At 41.3% G+C, this 15,928-nt stretch overlaps 2 long non-coding RNA genes across 2 annotated transcripts in view; one reads left to right on the top strand and one right to left on the bottom strand.

The window, feature by feature from the left end:
- Positions 1-15,928, bottom strand: part of LOC307220945 — a 367,696-nt gene that overhangs the window by 249,880 nt on the left and 101,888 nt on the right. The gene's annotated exons all lie outside the window — the stretch shown is intronic.
- On the top strand, positions 6,828-14,734 carry LOC307220940. Its single transcript, XR_013841173.1, has 4 exons — positions 6,828-7,076; positions 7,552-7,622; positions 8,588-8,671; positions 14,662-14,734. It is a non-coding gene; the product is annotated as an uncharacterized lncRNA (long non-coding RNA).

The raw sequence follows: 15,928 nt of genomic DNA, 5'->3' as shown, positions 1-15,928 counted from the left end.
CACCGGAGGAGTGAGGGACTGAAAATAAGACACAACATTCTAAAGAACACGCCAGATGGCATGAGGTTTCCAAAAGGTTGGTCACATCTGAGAAGTCATCTTTTCTGACTCTGTTATCAAAGTCACTTTCACAAACACATGAATTTTGATTAGACGGTTTCTTGTCCTTTTTGTTCTTTTTTTATTCACTGTTTTTAAAAGGACACACACACAGACACACACACACACACACATGGTCAGGAAAGCACGGACACTTCTCTCAAAGTAATTGAAGCATCCTTTGCAAATTCCTTCCTGGAGACAAGGGGCTCCAGAATGCCCTTTGCAACTTAATCAGCCTGCTTAAAGTTCTCTAGTAGAACAAAAGCCTTTCCATGATTGCTTTCTCTTTGATATTGAAAACAATAGAGGAGAGAAATCACGATAAGAATCCCAGACTGATTATGGCAGTGCAGAGTGAAGTGTGTATTAAGAAGTCAAACTTTTTAGAATCATGCCTGATAGCAGTGATTGCGGATTCTCTTGCAACTGCTTGATTAAAAAGAACAGGCCTCGATGATCCTCAAAAAGGAGTGTATGAGCTCAACAGTATTACAGTAGTTGAGAACACTTCGGATTTATCTTGCGCTTTAGGGAACTCAAAGCACTTCGCAGGCATAGCGTCAGAGTGGAGTTTGATGTAGCAATAAAAGAATATGTGCAGAGAACAAGTGTCGGCTCATAAAATGGGACTTCTACCTCTTTCTGTGAGCTCCCTATACCTGTTCTGGGGTTCCCCCTATCCCCCAGAGCATATTTAGAAGGCATGGGGTGCACAGAGGGGGGAAAGTTCTGTTGTGCAAGTGGACCTCATGCCACATACAACAACAACACAGTCCAAAAACTTCTCTCTGAGAAGCTCCTTTTCCCAACACACTTAGCTGGCAATTTCTCTGCTGGCTTCCCACAAAGATGCTGAGGTTCTCAGGCTTGAGTTTGCTGCTCATGAGAGATTTGCTCTGGTTTCTAGTGATGAATCAAGAGGTAGCCTAAAACCCTCTGAAATAGAAAAACACCAGTCTTCCGCATTCACCTAGAGTGGAACCTCTCACTTAATGCAATCTTTTCTCTTTGCTAATGTATACTTTTACATTTTTTTAAAAAAAAACAAACACACAAGCTATTTTTGATGTCTCCATTATAGACAACAGGGAGATATCTAAAGTCTCAAGTTTTCAGAATCTGAAATGCAATGGATATTTAAATGGTCCAAAATGAATCAGGCTCCTGTCTGTAGCACTGAAGTGGAATCTGAAGTGACACGACCCTATTGCATAGTTATGGCCTGAGTTTTGTTTATTGGTCACACGAGAGTCTAGCACATAATATATATCAAATAAGGGACGCAGGTGGCGCTGTGGGTTAAAGCCTCAGCGCCTAGGACTTGCCGATGGAAAGGTCGGCGGTTCGAATCCCTGCGGCGGGGTGCGCTCCCGCTGCTCGGTCCCAGCGCCTGCCAACCTAGCAGTTCGAAAGCACCTCCGGGTGCAAGTAGATAAATAGGGACCGCTTACCAGCAGGAAGGTAAACGGCGTTTCCGTGTGCGGCTCTGGCTCGCCAGAGCAGCGATGTCACGCTGGCCACGTGACCCGGAAGTGTCTCCGGACAGCGCTGGCCCCTGGCCTCTTAAGTGAGATGGGCGCACAACCCCAGAGTCTGTCAAGACTGGCCCGTATGGGCAGGGGTACCTTTACCTTTACCTTTATATATCAAATAATATCTACTTAAGGAAACTCCATGGAATTTTAGGCATCGTGTGGCTGATATTTGTTTACAGACTGAGCTGTTTCTTTTGCTGGAGGGGCGGACAGGCAAGAAGCACTGAGACACACATAAATGTATTTCCTCCCTTTCATTTTAAGTAAACATACCCACCCCCAAAGAGATGAATTACTTGTTGTGTGATAGCCTTAAAATATATTAAACACAATAAATCTATGCCTGCAGGGATCGTGTGCAGCAGAGACTGTGGGTTTTAAATGAGGGTGGGTTCTGCCTGTGAAGAAATTTAGTCCAGTCATGATTTAAATAAACAAAACACTTGTTATCAGCATCACAGAGATGAGATATTTTAGTTGGGGCAAATATATATATATACTGCTCAGTGATCTAATTCACAGCGAGATATAGCCAAAGGGAAGGGATGACAAGAGATTAAGGGAAAACATAATATCTAAAGCATACATTAAGCATAATTAATAGCTGAAAACAAAAACAAAGAGAAAACCTCATCCCCCCCCCCCCCAAGGACAGTGCACTGAAATAAATAAATACATCAAAGTCTCATGGTGTTACATATTCATTAAATTAAGGGTGGGATACTGTGTACCCCAGCTGGCCATCTATGAGGACTTTTCCATATGTTGTTCTAGACAGATAAATCAGTAGAAAGATGATAACTTCACACATAAGGACTAGTGCTTTGTTCAGGTGCTGACAGAGGAAATTTAGGGACTCAGATACATCAGTAAAAAAATAAAATAAAATAAATGTGTTATAACACTGTGATACTAGATGGCACTGTAGAATTTGAACCTTTGCCAATGTGATTTCCCATTATTTGCTTTACAATGCATTTTCCTGAAATTATTATTTTTTTATGTGTCTAGATCCAGCCTTGGGGGTAAGCCTGGGGAGGGGGGAATCACAACATAATGAAAAATATGTTCACGAACGAGTGGAGATTGAGGAAATTACTGGCGTGGAGACCCAAGCTTACGGCATTGCTATGATTGCAGTGCAGGCAGGACTAGTCAAGCTTGGCTCCCCACTAGGATGTTCGTTGCTGGAAGTGAGATAACCCCATATGCTACGAACTTGTACAAAAGGAGGCATCAAACTTACAAGCATGTCTGGAACGATGAATGTGATATGCAGTGCTGTACAAAGGAAGTCTTGCATTAAAATGAGGGTGGGGTGGGGGAGATTGTGTGATACATACAAGGCTCTGACCTCCTCTGCAGGCAAAGTATTTTGAGCTGCTGAAAGATGAAGGTCTCACATCTCTCAGCAGGATCCGAAGCAGGGCTGGTTTTGCCATACAACAGGATGAAATGACAAAACCACAGCAGGGTAGGTAATTTCTGAATGGTGCAGCAAGACCCTTTAGTGTTGTCCCTAGCAGAGATTTTAGGTGGGTTTGCAACCATTTGGACTTCTCACCCAACAGGCACATTGGAAGCTGTTATATACTGAGACAGAACATTGGTCTGCCTAGTTTAATATTGTCCACACTGATTGGCAGTGGGGTTCCAGATGTTCCAGGAGACTTTCCCCAGCAGATGCTCAATCTGGGCTGACACTATAGATAAGATGGGTGATAGAAAAAGTGTTCCATCAGATTCACCATTAAGGTGGAGCTAAAACTGCTCCATGCCCTTAGTGATACTGACTCTTAAGAATCAAGCCTATTCCTTCCTGCAGAGGCTCATTCTGCCCACTAAGCCCTGTGGCTTCTTCAGCTTCTGACACCTCCTCTTCCCAGCCTTCTCACTCTTCTCCCTTTGACCACTCATCATTGACCCACCACCAATCCCCAGGTTCTGAGCCTTATTCCCTTGGGGGTTCCTCAGATGATTCCTCCTGCTATTCCTTTGCATCCAACTAGACCATGTGTCAGGGTGCTGTCAGCAGCTCCCGGTTGGTTGCCCAGGAAATTATAAAGACATGGAAAAGTTTCTTACAGTCCTTTTTTATTTCAAGCTTTTCAGAGAGAGGCTATAGAATCCAACCTCTTGGATGAAAGCTTTGTCCTGAGTGAATCTCCACCCCCCATCTCTCCCACTTCCTCATTCGTAATCATCATTACCTCCTCTACAGGTGCTGCTAAGTGCCCTCTGTTTTTGAGCTCTTTTTTTTTTTTAATTAATTTTTTAGAAAAATTTTCTTTTACAAATTTAAATAACACATTCACATACACTATAATGCCAAATTCTTTTGGACTTCCCCCCGCTCCCTCCACAATCCTCATAATTTTATATTTATTTCACATTTCCTTTATAATTGTATTGCCAGTTAATAAAATCTTTACAACTCTTAACCCTCTCGCAATACCCTTTCTCATCACAAAGCCTCTTTAAATCCAACTAGCGTTGTCTGTTCATCACAAATATTTTCCAGATAAATCGTAAACTTTCTCCAGTCCTGTGTGAACTTGTGATCTTTCTGGTATCTAATTTTCCCTGTCAGTTTATCTAGTTCAGCAAAGTCCATCAATTTCCGTCTCCATTCTTCCAATGTTGGTAATTCTTCTTGTTTCCATTTTTGAGCCATTAAAATTCTTGCCGCAGTCACCGCATATTGAAAAAGTTTATAATCACTTCTATTAATTTCTCTTCCTGTAATTCCTAACAAGAAAGCTTCTGGTTTCTTCACAAACGTGTATTTAAACAACCTTTTCAACTCATTATATATCATTTCCCAGAAGCCTTTTACTTTCTTACACTCCCACCACATATGGTAAATTGTAATTCCAGCCATTGAGCAATTTCTGTTATTAATTTATCTTTTATATCTTCTCCTTGAACCTCTGGAACTGCTCTCAATCTTAGGTTCACCTCCCGTTGTCTCAATTCATTCATGGAGATTGCATCCCATAACTCCTCCTGTGTTTTAGTCATTTCTGAAATTCCCGCTTTCATCTTCTCCTCTTCTTTTTTAACTTCTTTTATCTCCACTTTTGTCTTTTTTAATCCTTCCTCAACCGATTGTGTTCTCTTACTAACTTCTTTTATTTGACCTTTCAACTCTTTTACAGTATCATCAATCTTCTGGTCCATTTTACCTATTTTGTTATCCACCTGCTCAATTCTAGTATTTACATGTTCTAATTTATCCTCCAAGTTCTTTTCACTTTGTCTAATTTCTGCAAACATTTTTAAAATTTCGGATTTGAAATCTGCCTCAGGTTTTGAACCCCTTCTTTCTCCCGGTGTTCCTCCTTCCCCAGCTTTCTTCTGTGGGTGAGACATTTTCTCCTCCTCCTTACTTTCTACCAGTTCCCTTTTTATATAAAACAGTCCCACTATCCCCAGTTGGATCCAAACCTTAAATTATACTGTGTCCCTCCTCATAACAATTCTTATCTCAAATATGTGAATGACACTTTTTTCCAAAATTCAATTCAAGAAAAAACAAATACCACTTTCATCCATTCAAAGTCCATCCAGCCGAGTCCCAAGTCTCAATATAGTCAATATAATCAGATACAATCCAATTAAACTCCACAGTTCAAATTGTCTATAAGCGTCTTCTTGCCACCAATTTGGCTATTCCATCAGTGTGGGTATTTGTTTAAATATGACCCAACTTTTACCAATTTGCTGGAGTTAGAGAGAACCCAAAGAAGAAAAGTATCCAAAACGAGACAAAAACAATCTTCTGCCACCAATTAGGCTAATCCTTAAAATCAATGTAAATGGGAAATCTTCTGCCACCAAATAGGCTAATCCAAATTTGTGTACATCAATAATCCCAAAGCCAGGAGATTTATCAGAAAAAAAACCAAAAAAAAGATCCCGAAGAGAACAAAGCAAGTAACAAAAAAAACAAGTTGTTGTATATCTTCTGACCACTAGGGGCAAGGTCTCCAGGCCGTGTTAAATTGCTCAAATAATTAAATTGTTCAATAAAAAGAAATTGCCGTCCAAAAAAAAGAAATTAAGTCTTCAAAAGAGTGAGCCGAATTATATTTAATCCTAAGCGCCAGTCCAGATCAATTTAAAACGAACCTTCTTTTCTCTGCAAACATCAGACAGTCCTGTATAACTTTAACAATGGAGTCTGGAAATCCCCTTTTATTGCGCAGCTTTTATTTCACCACCGCACCAAAGTCTGATTAAGACAAGTCAATTTCACAAGCCCCCCAAAGGACTTGAACAACTCCGTCTTGCTCCTCTGTCCCCCCTTTTCCTTTAAATCTTCCTTGATAGCTAGTATCTTCCCAAAAAGGTTATTTTGTTCAGTTAAAAAGGGGGGAAGAAACAGCAGCCGCGAGCGGTAACTTACTTTCACTTTTAATCGCTTTGTTGTTTCTATGCGTCTGAGCTGATTGCGGACAGAAAGCTGGTCTCGTAGCTTCCAATTTTTCCTCCGGTTTCTTTCCTTAATTTTCAATATTCTTCTTTATATCCAATTAAGTCCGAATTTCTTTCAAATCGAGAATTGAGAGCTCTCCTTGCAAGCTCGGGGCTTCGTTTCTCGGAGGTAGCTATGGCCTCCCTGCAACCCGCTCTCCCCCCCGCCGTTCTCGTCGCTCTTATTAAGAGCTACCTGACGGCCGGGAGGTTCGCGTTTCGGCTGCCTGCGGGAACCTGAGTGTCAGGACACCCTCCTGACACTACTTCAGGGGGTCACTGCGCCCTGTGACACCCCCAATCCTCCGAAAAACTCGGGATTCCCCAGGAGGGAAAATCCCCGCTTGCGCTCGGATCGCTGTCAACCGGAAGTCCCACCTGTTTTTGAGCTCTTTGCTCTCCTATTTTTAAGGCTCTCTGGGTTCTGGGAGATGGAGGGCCTGCAATGCTTTCTAATGACAAAGTGTCAGCTGGGTGTTGTTCTGACTCTCCCATGATTTCCCAACTTTCCCCCTCCTCTGCCTCTGAGCTGCTACCTCCCTCAAACCCTTGTTGTAAATCTATACTGTCTTCCTCTTCCTCCTCCTGGGAAGGGTCAGGGTGGGGACATGGTCTCCACCATTCCTCCTCTGCTCAATCCTTAACAATTAGTTTTCTTTAACAGTGGAAGCAGGTTTTCAGAATATACACAGCTCTTCTCCAGGCTTTGATTATGAGAGCAAAATTTAAACATCCAATAGTCTAAATAGAAACAACTGGGTAGTCAGGCTGATGGATACTTGGTTGCAGAAGTTTACTGGCCATTGCTGTTGGCATGGAGATAGTCTAGGTTGAATGCAAACATGCCATTCTGATGTCAGGCGTGATGTCACAAAGGGGATATGCTTTAAGTCTTGGTAAAGTCCAAAAGCAGTTAACAGTCAGACTGCATCTCAGCACTGTCAAGATGGATCTCCATAATAGGTGATGAATAGGTTTTTTGGGGGATATATTAACTTTTACTACTGGGGAAAAGTTTTAGATTGGTTTGTCAGTTTGTAACCTACAAGGCCAATATATATATACATTCACAACCCTGCATCCATCAAATTATCGACTTTATGTGTGACTTTGGGACTGATTCATACAACCACATTTCCTTTCTCCACTCTATAGCAGGTTTTTCCTCTGTATTTGAAAAAATAACCAAGAAGGAGAAGATAAGGAACCAGAAATATGTGCCCTCTGTCTTTAGGTTCTTTGCTCTCCTACTTTTAAGGCTCTCCGGTTCTGGGAGATGGAGGGTCTGGGATGCTTTCTAATGACAACATGTCAGCTGGGTGTTGTTCTGGCTCTTCCATAATTTCCCAACTTTCCCCCTCATCTGCCTCTGAGCTGTGACCTCCCGCAAACCACAGTTGTAAATCTGTACTGTTTTCCTCTGCCTCCTTCCTGGAAGGGTCAGGATGGGAAGGTGATCTCCACCACTCCTCCTCCTCTGCCCAGCCCCTGACACCACGATACTTACAGGTGAATTCAATGTTGCTGGGAAATGTGCTAGTTAGTGCTGTGAAATGTAGCCAATGCCAGGCATGTATTCATCTCAGCAGCACCGTCACTTTGTGCTTAGAATTTACCAGGCGGCTTTCCTGCCAGACTGCGTAGCATCAACCATGTAGCTATTTGAGATTACCTAAATAATCCAATTTGTGGGAAAGCAGCTAAAGGGGGAACAGTACAAATCCTGTCTTCGTCTCAAGAATGGAGTGTCAGTAGAAAGAAAATCTATTAATTCTCCTGCAAAGGTGAAACAGCACAGATAAGAAAGACTGGAGCCACAAAAGCTTTGGTTCTGGACTGTAGCTATGAACAACTCATTGCCACAGGCTAGTCCATATCTGAGCAAACATGTCCTGAGGTAACAATACGTTTCCTCAAAGGACATGTTTCATCCTGGCTACTTGTACTTTTTCCCCTTCTCCTCTCCCCCTCACGCATTCATGTTTGGACATGGCCAAACGGTAATTTGAGTTTGCATTACCTCTACCTGGAAGCGAAGATTTTTGCTGGGGAAGGTCTTCCATCTTGCTGACAAGCTCTTCTCAGACACAAGAAGTGTCGAGCCATCTCAAGCTGCCAAGTGCCAGCCCCTAAGGCAATATTGACATTGAAAGGGAATGGCAAAGTGTTTGCGATTTGTTTTCCTGTGACATACTACTGAGGAACGAGGGTCACTTTCAAAAAAGTGTAGGCATGCCGCCTAAAAATACAGTCAGAGGAATTTCAGCTAATATATTGGGGAAACTGAAAATGTCTCAAATCTCTACCAATAGGTCAGTGATATTTAATTAAATGGTCCTTTCCTGCAGCATGTCTTGGATGTCCTTCAGTGCATTGTCCAAGAATTGTACTTGCTTCCAGACCTATGAAACAACATGAAGCAATGAGATTCGAGCATCTCCTCACTTGGTATTCATTTATCATTTGCTTCCCAGTAGTAAGACAAGAGGAGAGTTCTCCAAATAAGAATATTAGGAAGAACGAAACACAGACATGCATTGGAATAGATGCAGCGTGTGGTGAGTACTGGATGAATTAATACAACACCAGACCTAACACATTTTGAGCCAACTGGCATAAAAAAAAAAAAATTAGTTTATTCACATGCATCATGAATTGCTACAGCCCACACTGCTGGAAGGGAGCAAACCAGCGAACCCAATCTCCTCTCTGGTCCTCACTGCTGTCCCCAAGTGGTTTATATATATTTCCTGGCTTTCATTAAACAGCCCTTTAACTTCTGGAACTGATTGACTTTGCCCACTCACTGTACTGTGCCGTGTGGTAACACAATTAGGCACAGGGTAAAACACAAGGCATCATACCAAAGTCAACCCAGAAGAAAATTAACTTTTACTGAAGGTTTTTAAAAGGCAGCAATTTGAGCAGGGGCAGATTTCAGAATAGCTTTAACAATTAAACATCAGAGCAATAAAGACACATCAATATATACCTTAATCTAGACTTTCTCTCTACTTAAAGCAGTTTCAGCTCATCCTAATCCACTGGCCAGCTGAGCATCTTTTGTCTCTGGCGCATGAGTCCTCTGCAGCTTTCTAGACTGATGTCATTTTCCTGGTTTTTAGCTCTTTTCTCCATCATTATTCCAACTCTCCTCCTAGTCACTAATTAGATTTACCTATGCAGGTAATTTCACTCCCCTCCCACCTCTTGGCCAATCAGAAATGAAGCTGAGTTTTGTTTTCCATAATATTATGTAAGCAAATATCTCCCTTGGCTTTCCCCCCTGTTTACCACAATATTTTAAGGTTTCAATTAGCACTATTTTAGCATAGATCTGGTAGGTCACCTTCAATGGGGGTGGGGGGTGGGAATCCCACGGGCAAGCAGAAACCACTGAGGAAACTCTGTGTCTAATAAGAGCAATTACTATCTCAGAAACTGGTGGAAACCAAGGAAGGACATCATCTTCTGATTGCAGTTCCTGTTGGAAAATTTTATTCCACCTTTAGCGGCAGTCATGGAACTGTTGCATGTCACACGCCTGTTTACATACCAGCACAGCTTGCTGGGAACTTCCGTTGTGTGAATAGCTTTTGCTTTTCTCTGTCTCTCTGAGAAGACAAAGAAAGAGACAACATGTTTCTTTGTCCTGATTTATGATTAATAAATCTGTAGTTGTAGTATGCTTCCACAAGCCTCATGCCTATTCTGTGTGTGCAGTTCACTCAGCTGATATAGTGTGCCCTGGCTTTGAAGCCTGGGTCGCTGATTTATGTTGGAGCAGAGGCCAATGGGTCTTTGCAGCGGGACGGCTGGAAGGAGACGACTCAGCTGGGGCTAGCCAGCTGGCTAGCCAGCTGGCCTTGTGACCCTCTGCATGCTAACAGTTCCTTGGGAGCTCATGTGAAATCCTGGCTCATTAAAAATCCTGGTTCCAAGCGACATGCAGCTTTAAAATTAAGATGAGCACTTTAATTCCAGCCCATAAACTGTTTATGGTGGCCTGAGGTACAAACAAATGATGTTATTCATGCAATTAGCAAGTGCATGCTTATTCTATTTTTATTTTTAAAAGTAAATGCTGAGGTGATCCCCTTCCCTTCATGCCTGACTCCAATCCAGATTCCTGCCCTACCCTATGCCTGTGGTGACTTAAAGAACACCAACAAAATGTTAATATTATTATTATTATTATTATTATTATTATTGCTTGAAAAACATCATGTAGCCTTGAAACCATACCCTCGCAGGTGAGCTATACATTCAGGAAACATCCGCTGCATTTAAGGAGCATGAATGTTTTGGAGGTAGCTATGTTCTGGGGGCAGATCCCAGCCTCCAAGCTGGCAACACTTAGGTAAAGGCACATTCTTAATAAGCCTCTTCGCAGTAATCTTGATAGACCTCTTCACGGCCAAATGCACAACAGGGTTTTGTATACATTGGCCTTTGTCTTTCCAAGATATAAATAAAAACTATATCCTTATGGACTCCTAACAGAAGATAGCTCAAACAAGTGAGCCATTCTAAATAAGAATGATGCCTAAAACAGAAAGCAACGCAGTTCATGTGCGTATTTTCAATGAGCATTTCTTTTAATTCTACAGAAAGTGAATCAAATTCATCGCTTCACAGGCAAGAGGTTTTATATATATATATTTAAAATAATATATTCTCCTCAAGAACTGAAGTAGCCATCCTCTTAACTGCTTCTCCAACTTCACAGTAAATAACAGAGAATTTTTTAAAAAAACAAAACAAAATGAAAACAAAAATGTGAAAAAATTTTCAAAGATAAAAGTTCAAAGTGAAAGTATACAAAAGAAAGAGGAAGAAATATGATCCTTATATAGAACAACTGGGACTAAGATTTTATAGGGGGGCAGGCAGTTAAGTGTGATTTCTTTCTTGTGTCTTCAAGGCTGCTAAGAAAATAAGAAGGTCCATCTAGGCCAAGATTCTAATCCAGCATTTTAATTCATTTTTAGATCCGTTGTACTGAGTCTCCTGTAGATATGACTGTAATTAAGTGGTATGCCAAATTGTTAAAATAAAAACAAATCCTGTAGCCTGCTAGAAGCTTCTGGAAATCTAAAGAAGCAATACCCCTCTCTGTTGTTTGCCACCACTTAAATAATAGATATTCGGAGGCATTTGTCCTGAGCCTGGAGGTAACGGATATAAAACATAAAAGGTTTAATGCTACTTGTGTTTGGGTTAGGAAAGATATTGCTATACTGATGCACTAATCCAGTAGATACGTCTCTTCGTTTGACTTTCTAATTAGATAGCTCTTTTGCTGCATCACTAAGGCTAACATCATGATGCTGTTTAGTAGAGGAATTTCAGCAAGGCTAATCACAGCCCATGGGATGAAGATTTTAGTAACTCTGTTTTTCACACATCTAAAGCTATCGTGTGGAGCAATTTAATGCACCAGAATAACATAGGACCCTGTCATCGCCTAATGCTTCAGTTCTTTTATGTTGGCAACATTATGAAACGGCTACTTTTCTTCCTCTTCTGTTAATTGGTTTTAAAGGCAAAAGAAATATACAAATAAAATCCTCTTCAAAATGCAGAGAAATATGCCAGCCCTCTAGGTTTGATAAAGTATGTGAGCAGTGCAGGGAAAGTAGCAGGAAGCTATATAAACAAGAGGCAAAGCTTTGATAATTATTGGATGAAGTAAAGATTACAGTGTCACTAATAACTCAAGATGCCAGGAAAGCTCAATGAGCTTGGACTGGAATGTCAGCTTTGGGGACTTTTAAAGCTCACCTCAAAGAAAAGAATATTTTAAAATCTGAACTGGATAAGGATTCCTAGCTTCTTCCTCCACTTGCTCCTAACACATGCCTTGGGGAGTATTTCCTGCTGATAAATTTTGTAGGTCCCCGGATTCGAAGCAGAGAATTATGATCCATTAGCATATGTCATTGCTAGCAAAAGAGAGGTCTTGTGGCATCATTCCGGTGTGGAAATGAGTGTTCTCCCCTTCTCCAAGGCTTTTGGCGAGTTAGTGTGACTGGTATGCAGGGTGCACAATGCATTTTGACTCAGGACCAGCCTGAAGGGACAGAACTTGATGTTAAAATGTGGCCAAACATCCCACAGGGGAATGAACATTTTGAACTCTCTTCCCTTAACATCACACAGAGTAGTATCCACAGGGAGAAATTCTGAATACCGTATTTTTCGCTCTATAAGACGCACCTAGTTTATGAAGGAGGAAAACAAGAAAAAAAAATATTCTGAATCTCAGAAGCCAGAACAGCAAGAGGGATCGCTGCACAGTGAAAGCAGCAATCCCTCTTGCTGTTCTGGCTTCTGGGATAGCTGCGCAGCCTGCATTCACTCCATAAGACGCACACACATTTCCCCTTACTTTTTAGGAGGGAAAAAGTGAGTCTTATAGAGCAAAAAAACCGGTATATCTAGTGATAGACAATGTCCTCCTGATATCCAAATCATTCTCAGAAGTCGTTGCTGAAATACTGGGGAAGATGGAAGGGAATTTAGTTAGCACTTCCTTGTTTTCTAGGCAGCTCTAGCTCTTTCCTCAAGTGATTTGACAAATATGCTACCAGTAAGTTTATGGCAGGGTGAGGTGGTGGTGGTAGAACATGTAGAAATGTTTTTCTATTAAAAGATGGTTCCAGAACATTCCCACAGGGAACAAAACCACTGTGGCTTTCATTCATCAAAGTGCTCCTCTGCCATTTGTCCATTCAGAAGGAGCATTCTTCCAAAGTCTAGTTTCACTGGGTGTCTAACAAGGCAAAGCTAAATGGAAGTTTTCACCTGAGCAAATCCCTCCAAAGACAACAGGAAATTAGGGGAACTAATGAAGCCTTCAAGTAATAATTGGAAAACATTTGCTTTGAATTAGGCATCCCTCTAAGTATAAAAAGTGCCAAATCATTAGCATCAACTATGAAATGAGAGTTGAATTTTATTAACTCCCAAGGAAGAGAGACTTTTAACGTTTCAGTTTTGGGATATGATTCTTCAGCTCTGAAAATCTGCCTTGAATCATAAAGCCTGAGCAGTTTAACACAATGCAATTGCTACATATCATAGTTACAAGACACATTGTAAGAGCTTTCCCGAACACTAGTGCTCTCCAGATGTTGTTCGCATAATCAACACTGGTTGGTGCTGATGAGGGTTGGAGTCCGACAACATATGGAAGGCACCAGGTTCATGAAGGCTGCATTATAGCTAGTATAGAAAAGGTAAGTTATGTAGCTGGGCTATTGGAGCTCATGGACCAGTGTGGCATACTCTGCCTGGCAGTGCCTCTCCAGAAACTCAGGCCAGGTTCTATAACAACTCTGCTAACCCAAGTGAGAGCTGGACCATAAAGAAGGCTGATCACCAAAGAATTGATGCTTTTGAATTATGGTGCTGGAGGAGTCTCTTGAGAGTCCCATGGACTGCAAGAAGATCAAACCTATGCATTCTTAAGGAAATCAGCCCTGAGTGCTCACTGGAAGGACAGATCCTGAAGCTTAAGCTCCAGTACTTTGGCCACCTCATGAGAAGAGAAGACTGCCTGGAAAAGACCCTGATGTTGGGAAATATGGAGGGCACAAGGAAAAGGGGACGACAGAGGACGAGATGGTTGGATAGTGTTCTCGAAGCTACCAGCATGAGTTTGACCAAACTGCAGGAGGCAGTTGAAGACAGAAGTGCCTGGGATGCTCTAGTCCTTGGGGTCACAAAGAATTGGACACGACTAAATGACTAAACAACAACAACCCAAGATGCTAAGGATTGAACATGCTGCCATATGCTTATATATACCTGTTCGATCACTGAGCTATAGGCCCTACCTACAAAAGATGGTTTTGGATGCTGTAAGGTCACCTTTACAACCCACCTCACCACACACCATTGCTAACTAGGTATCCTGTGCCTTGTTTTCCTTTTCAAAACTTTCCATACATCTCCCTTGCAACTGCTTCAGCTTCATTAAAATGGTTACAAAAGAGACATTGCACATTCTTGGGTAATTCATGAAAACCTTTAATAAACATTTTTTAAAAACCTGCTGCATGCAATTTTCTTATGATTAGCTCAATCAGGGTATATACAGTTTGGGTCTCCAGCTTATTTTTTGGACTACAACTCCCTCACCCCTAGCTAGCAGGACCAGTGGTCAGGGATGATGGGAACTGTAGTCCAAAAACAGTTGGGGAAACCCTGAGCTGAATGAACATTAATGGGAGTGAGTCCCAACCAAATATAAATGCTTACCATGGAATTTGCACTCAACAAGTGCCACACAATGTCCATTCTGCATTTGAAATGAGACATTCCTTTAGAGTGGCAGCACCTGTACTGTGGAACTCCTTGCCTATGGATATTAGGCTTTCGAGGTCTGCTGAAAATGTTTCGGTTTTGGCAGGCTTATTCTGACACATGATTTGGTGGCATCTGCTCTCAAATTTCTTTCAGGTATTTTACTGCTTTTAGATGTTTTTGACATTTCTTAAATGTTTAAAATGCGTTTTTATTTTTATTTGTCTTTGTATTGCAGATGTGTTTGGAGCATTGAGCGCCTTTGGGAGGAAGAATGGAATTTAAATGTAATAAACAGAGCAAACAAACAACCAATCATAAAAAAATAATAATAATGGGAGAGGGAATTAGTATTACAACATCATGCTTTTCCCCCAACCCAGTGCATGGTCATTAGAATATGCCTTCCTTTGTCCTCGGCCTCCAGACCCACACCAGCTTGCTCCTCCCATTCAACTCTACAGGAGGTTCCCTCTTCAAATGTTTCCACTTGACTCAGGAGCTAGCTATACATACAGATCAGGAAGTGGTGTAAACATGAAATTAGCCACAATCCGTATGCACCCTGCATCTTGTGTTTTCATGCATTCTCCTGTTTCTCACCCCCATGCCCCCCTCAGCTTTGGTCCAAATTGAGTGAAAAAGGAGAATTACCTGGCTCTGTTTCAAGATGGTAATATGTATGTACACAGGCAAAGTGTAGGAAAATCCTCCTCAGGCTTCTTTATATATAGTCATCTTGTTAAGAAAAGGGTCGTTTATAAATGTTTTCATTTTTTTTAAAAAAGTAGGCACTTCCTGCCTTTATTATAACCTCTAGAGTAAGCAGCCATCCTCCAACAGCAAGCTTCCCCCTTTAACGTTCTTGTTACACCTAAGCACACTTTTATTTCCTTCCCCCTCATCTTTCCATGTTAAATCCATTCATTACTCAATCACTTCTGTGCTGCAAATGGCTTCCACTCATTACACACAAAGCAAGAATCGTTTATGAATAGATTGCCTCTTACTGTCAGAGGGCTTACCAAAGCACTGGCCTCTTCAGCAAAAGTGCAACAATTGCCAGCATTATTATTATTATTAGGATTAAGACTTGTTTGTTGTAGGGCAGTTATTTTGCTAGGCAAGTGTGGCAACGGACTGTAATTTTTTGAAGAAGTGGGATTTTAATTTTATCCACCCCCCCCTTTAGTTCTAAGAATTTATTTTCTGTTATTACTTTAAAATAAAGTAAGAACACCATAAACACTTTTTACTTAAACCCAATTGAAAGAATAGATAGTGCTAAACCTTGGAATCAGTGTGTGTGTGTGTTGTAAATGAACTCCCTTCACTTTGGAGCAGCTAAAATGTTTGTGAGTCGAGGCCCCGCTCCCGGCTTTGTGATGAAATAAGACACATGGAGACAAGTAATTTATGTTAATGGGCTGAAAAAGGCCACAACTTTATTGGTTACAGAATGTGAGAGGTATTGGCTTAGGCACTGGATGAGAACAGACTATACT

The sequence above is a fragment of the Podarcis cretensis genome (genome assembly GCF_951804945.1).
Source record: "Podarcis cretensis genome assembly, chromosome: 7".
In the NCBI taxonomy this organism is placed as follows: Eukaryota; Metazoa; Chordata; class Lepidosauria; order Squamata; family Lacertidae; genus Podarcis; species Podarcis cretensis.
Note: the sequence above shows the minus strand (reverse complement) of the source record. Positions and strands in the feature narration are given on the sequence as shown.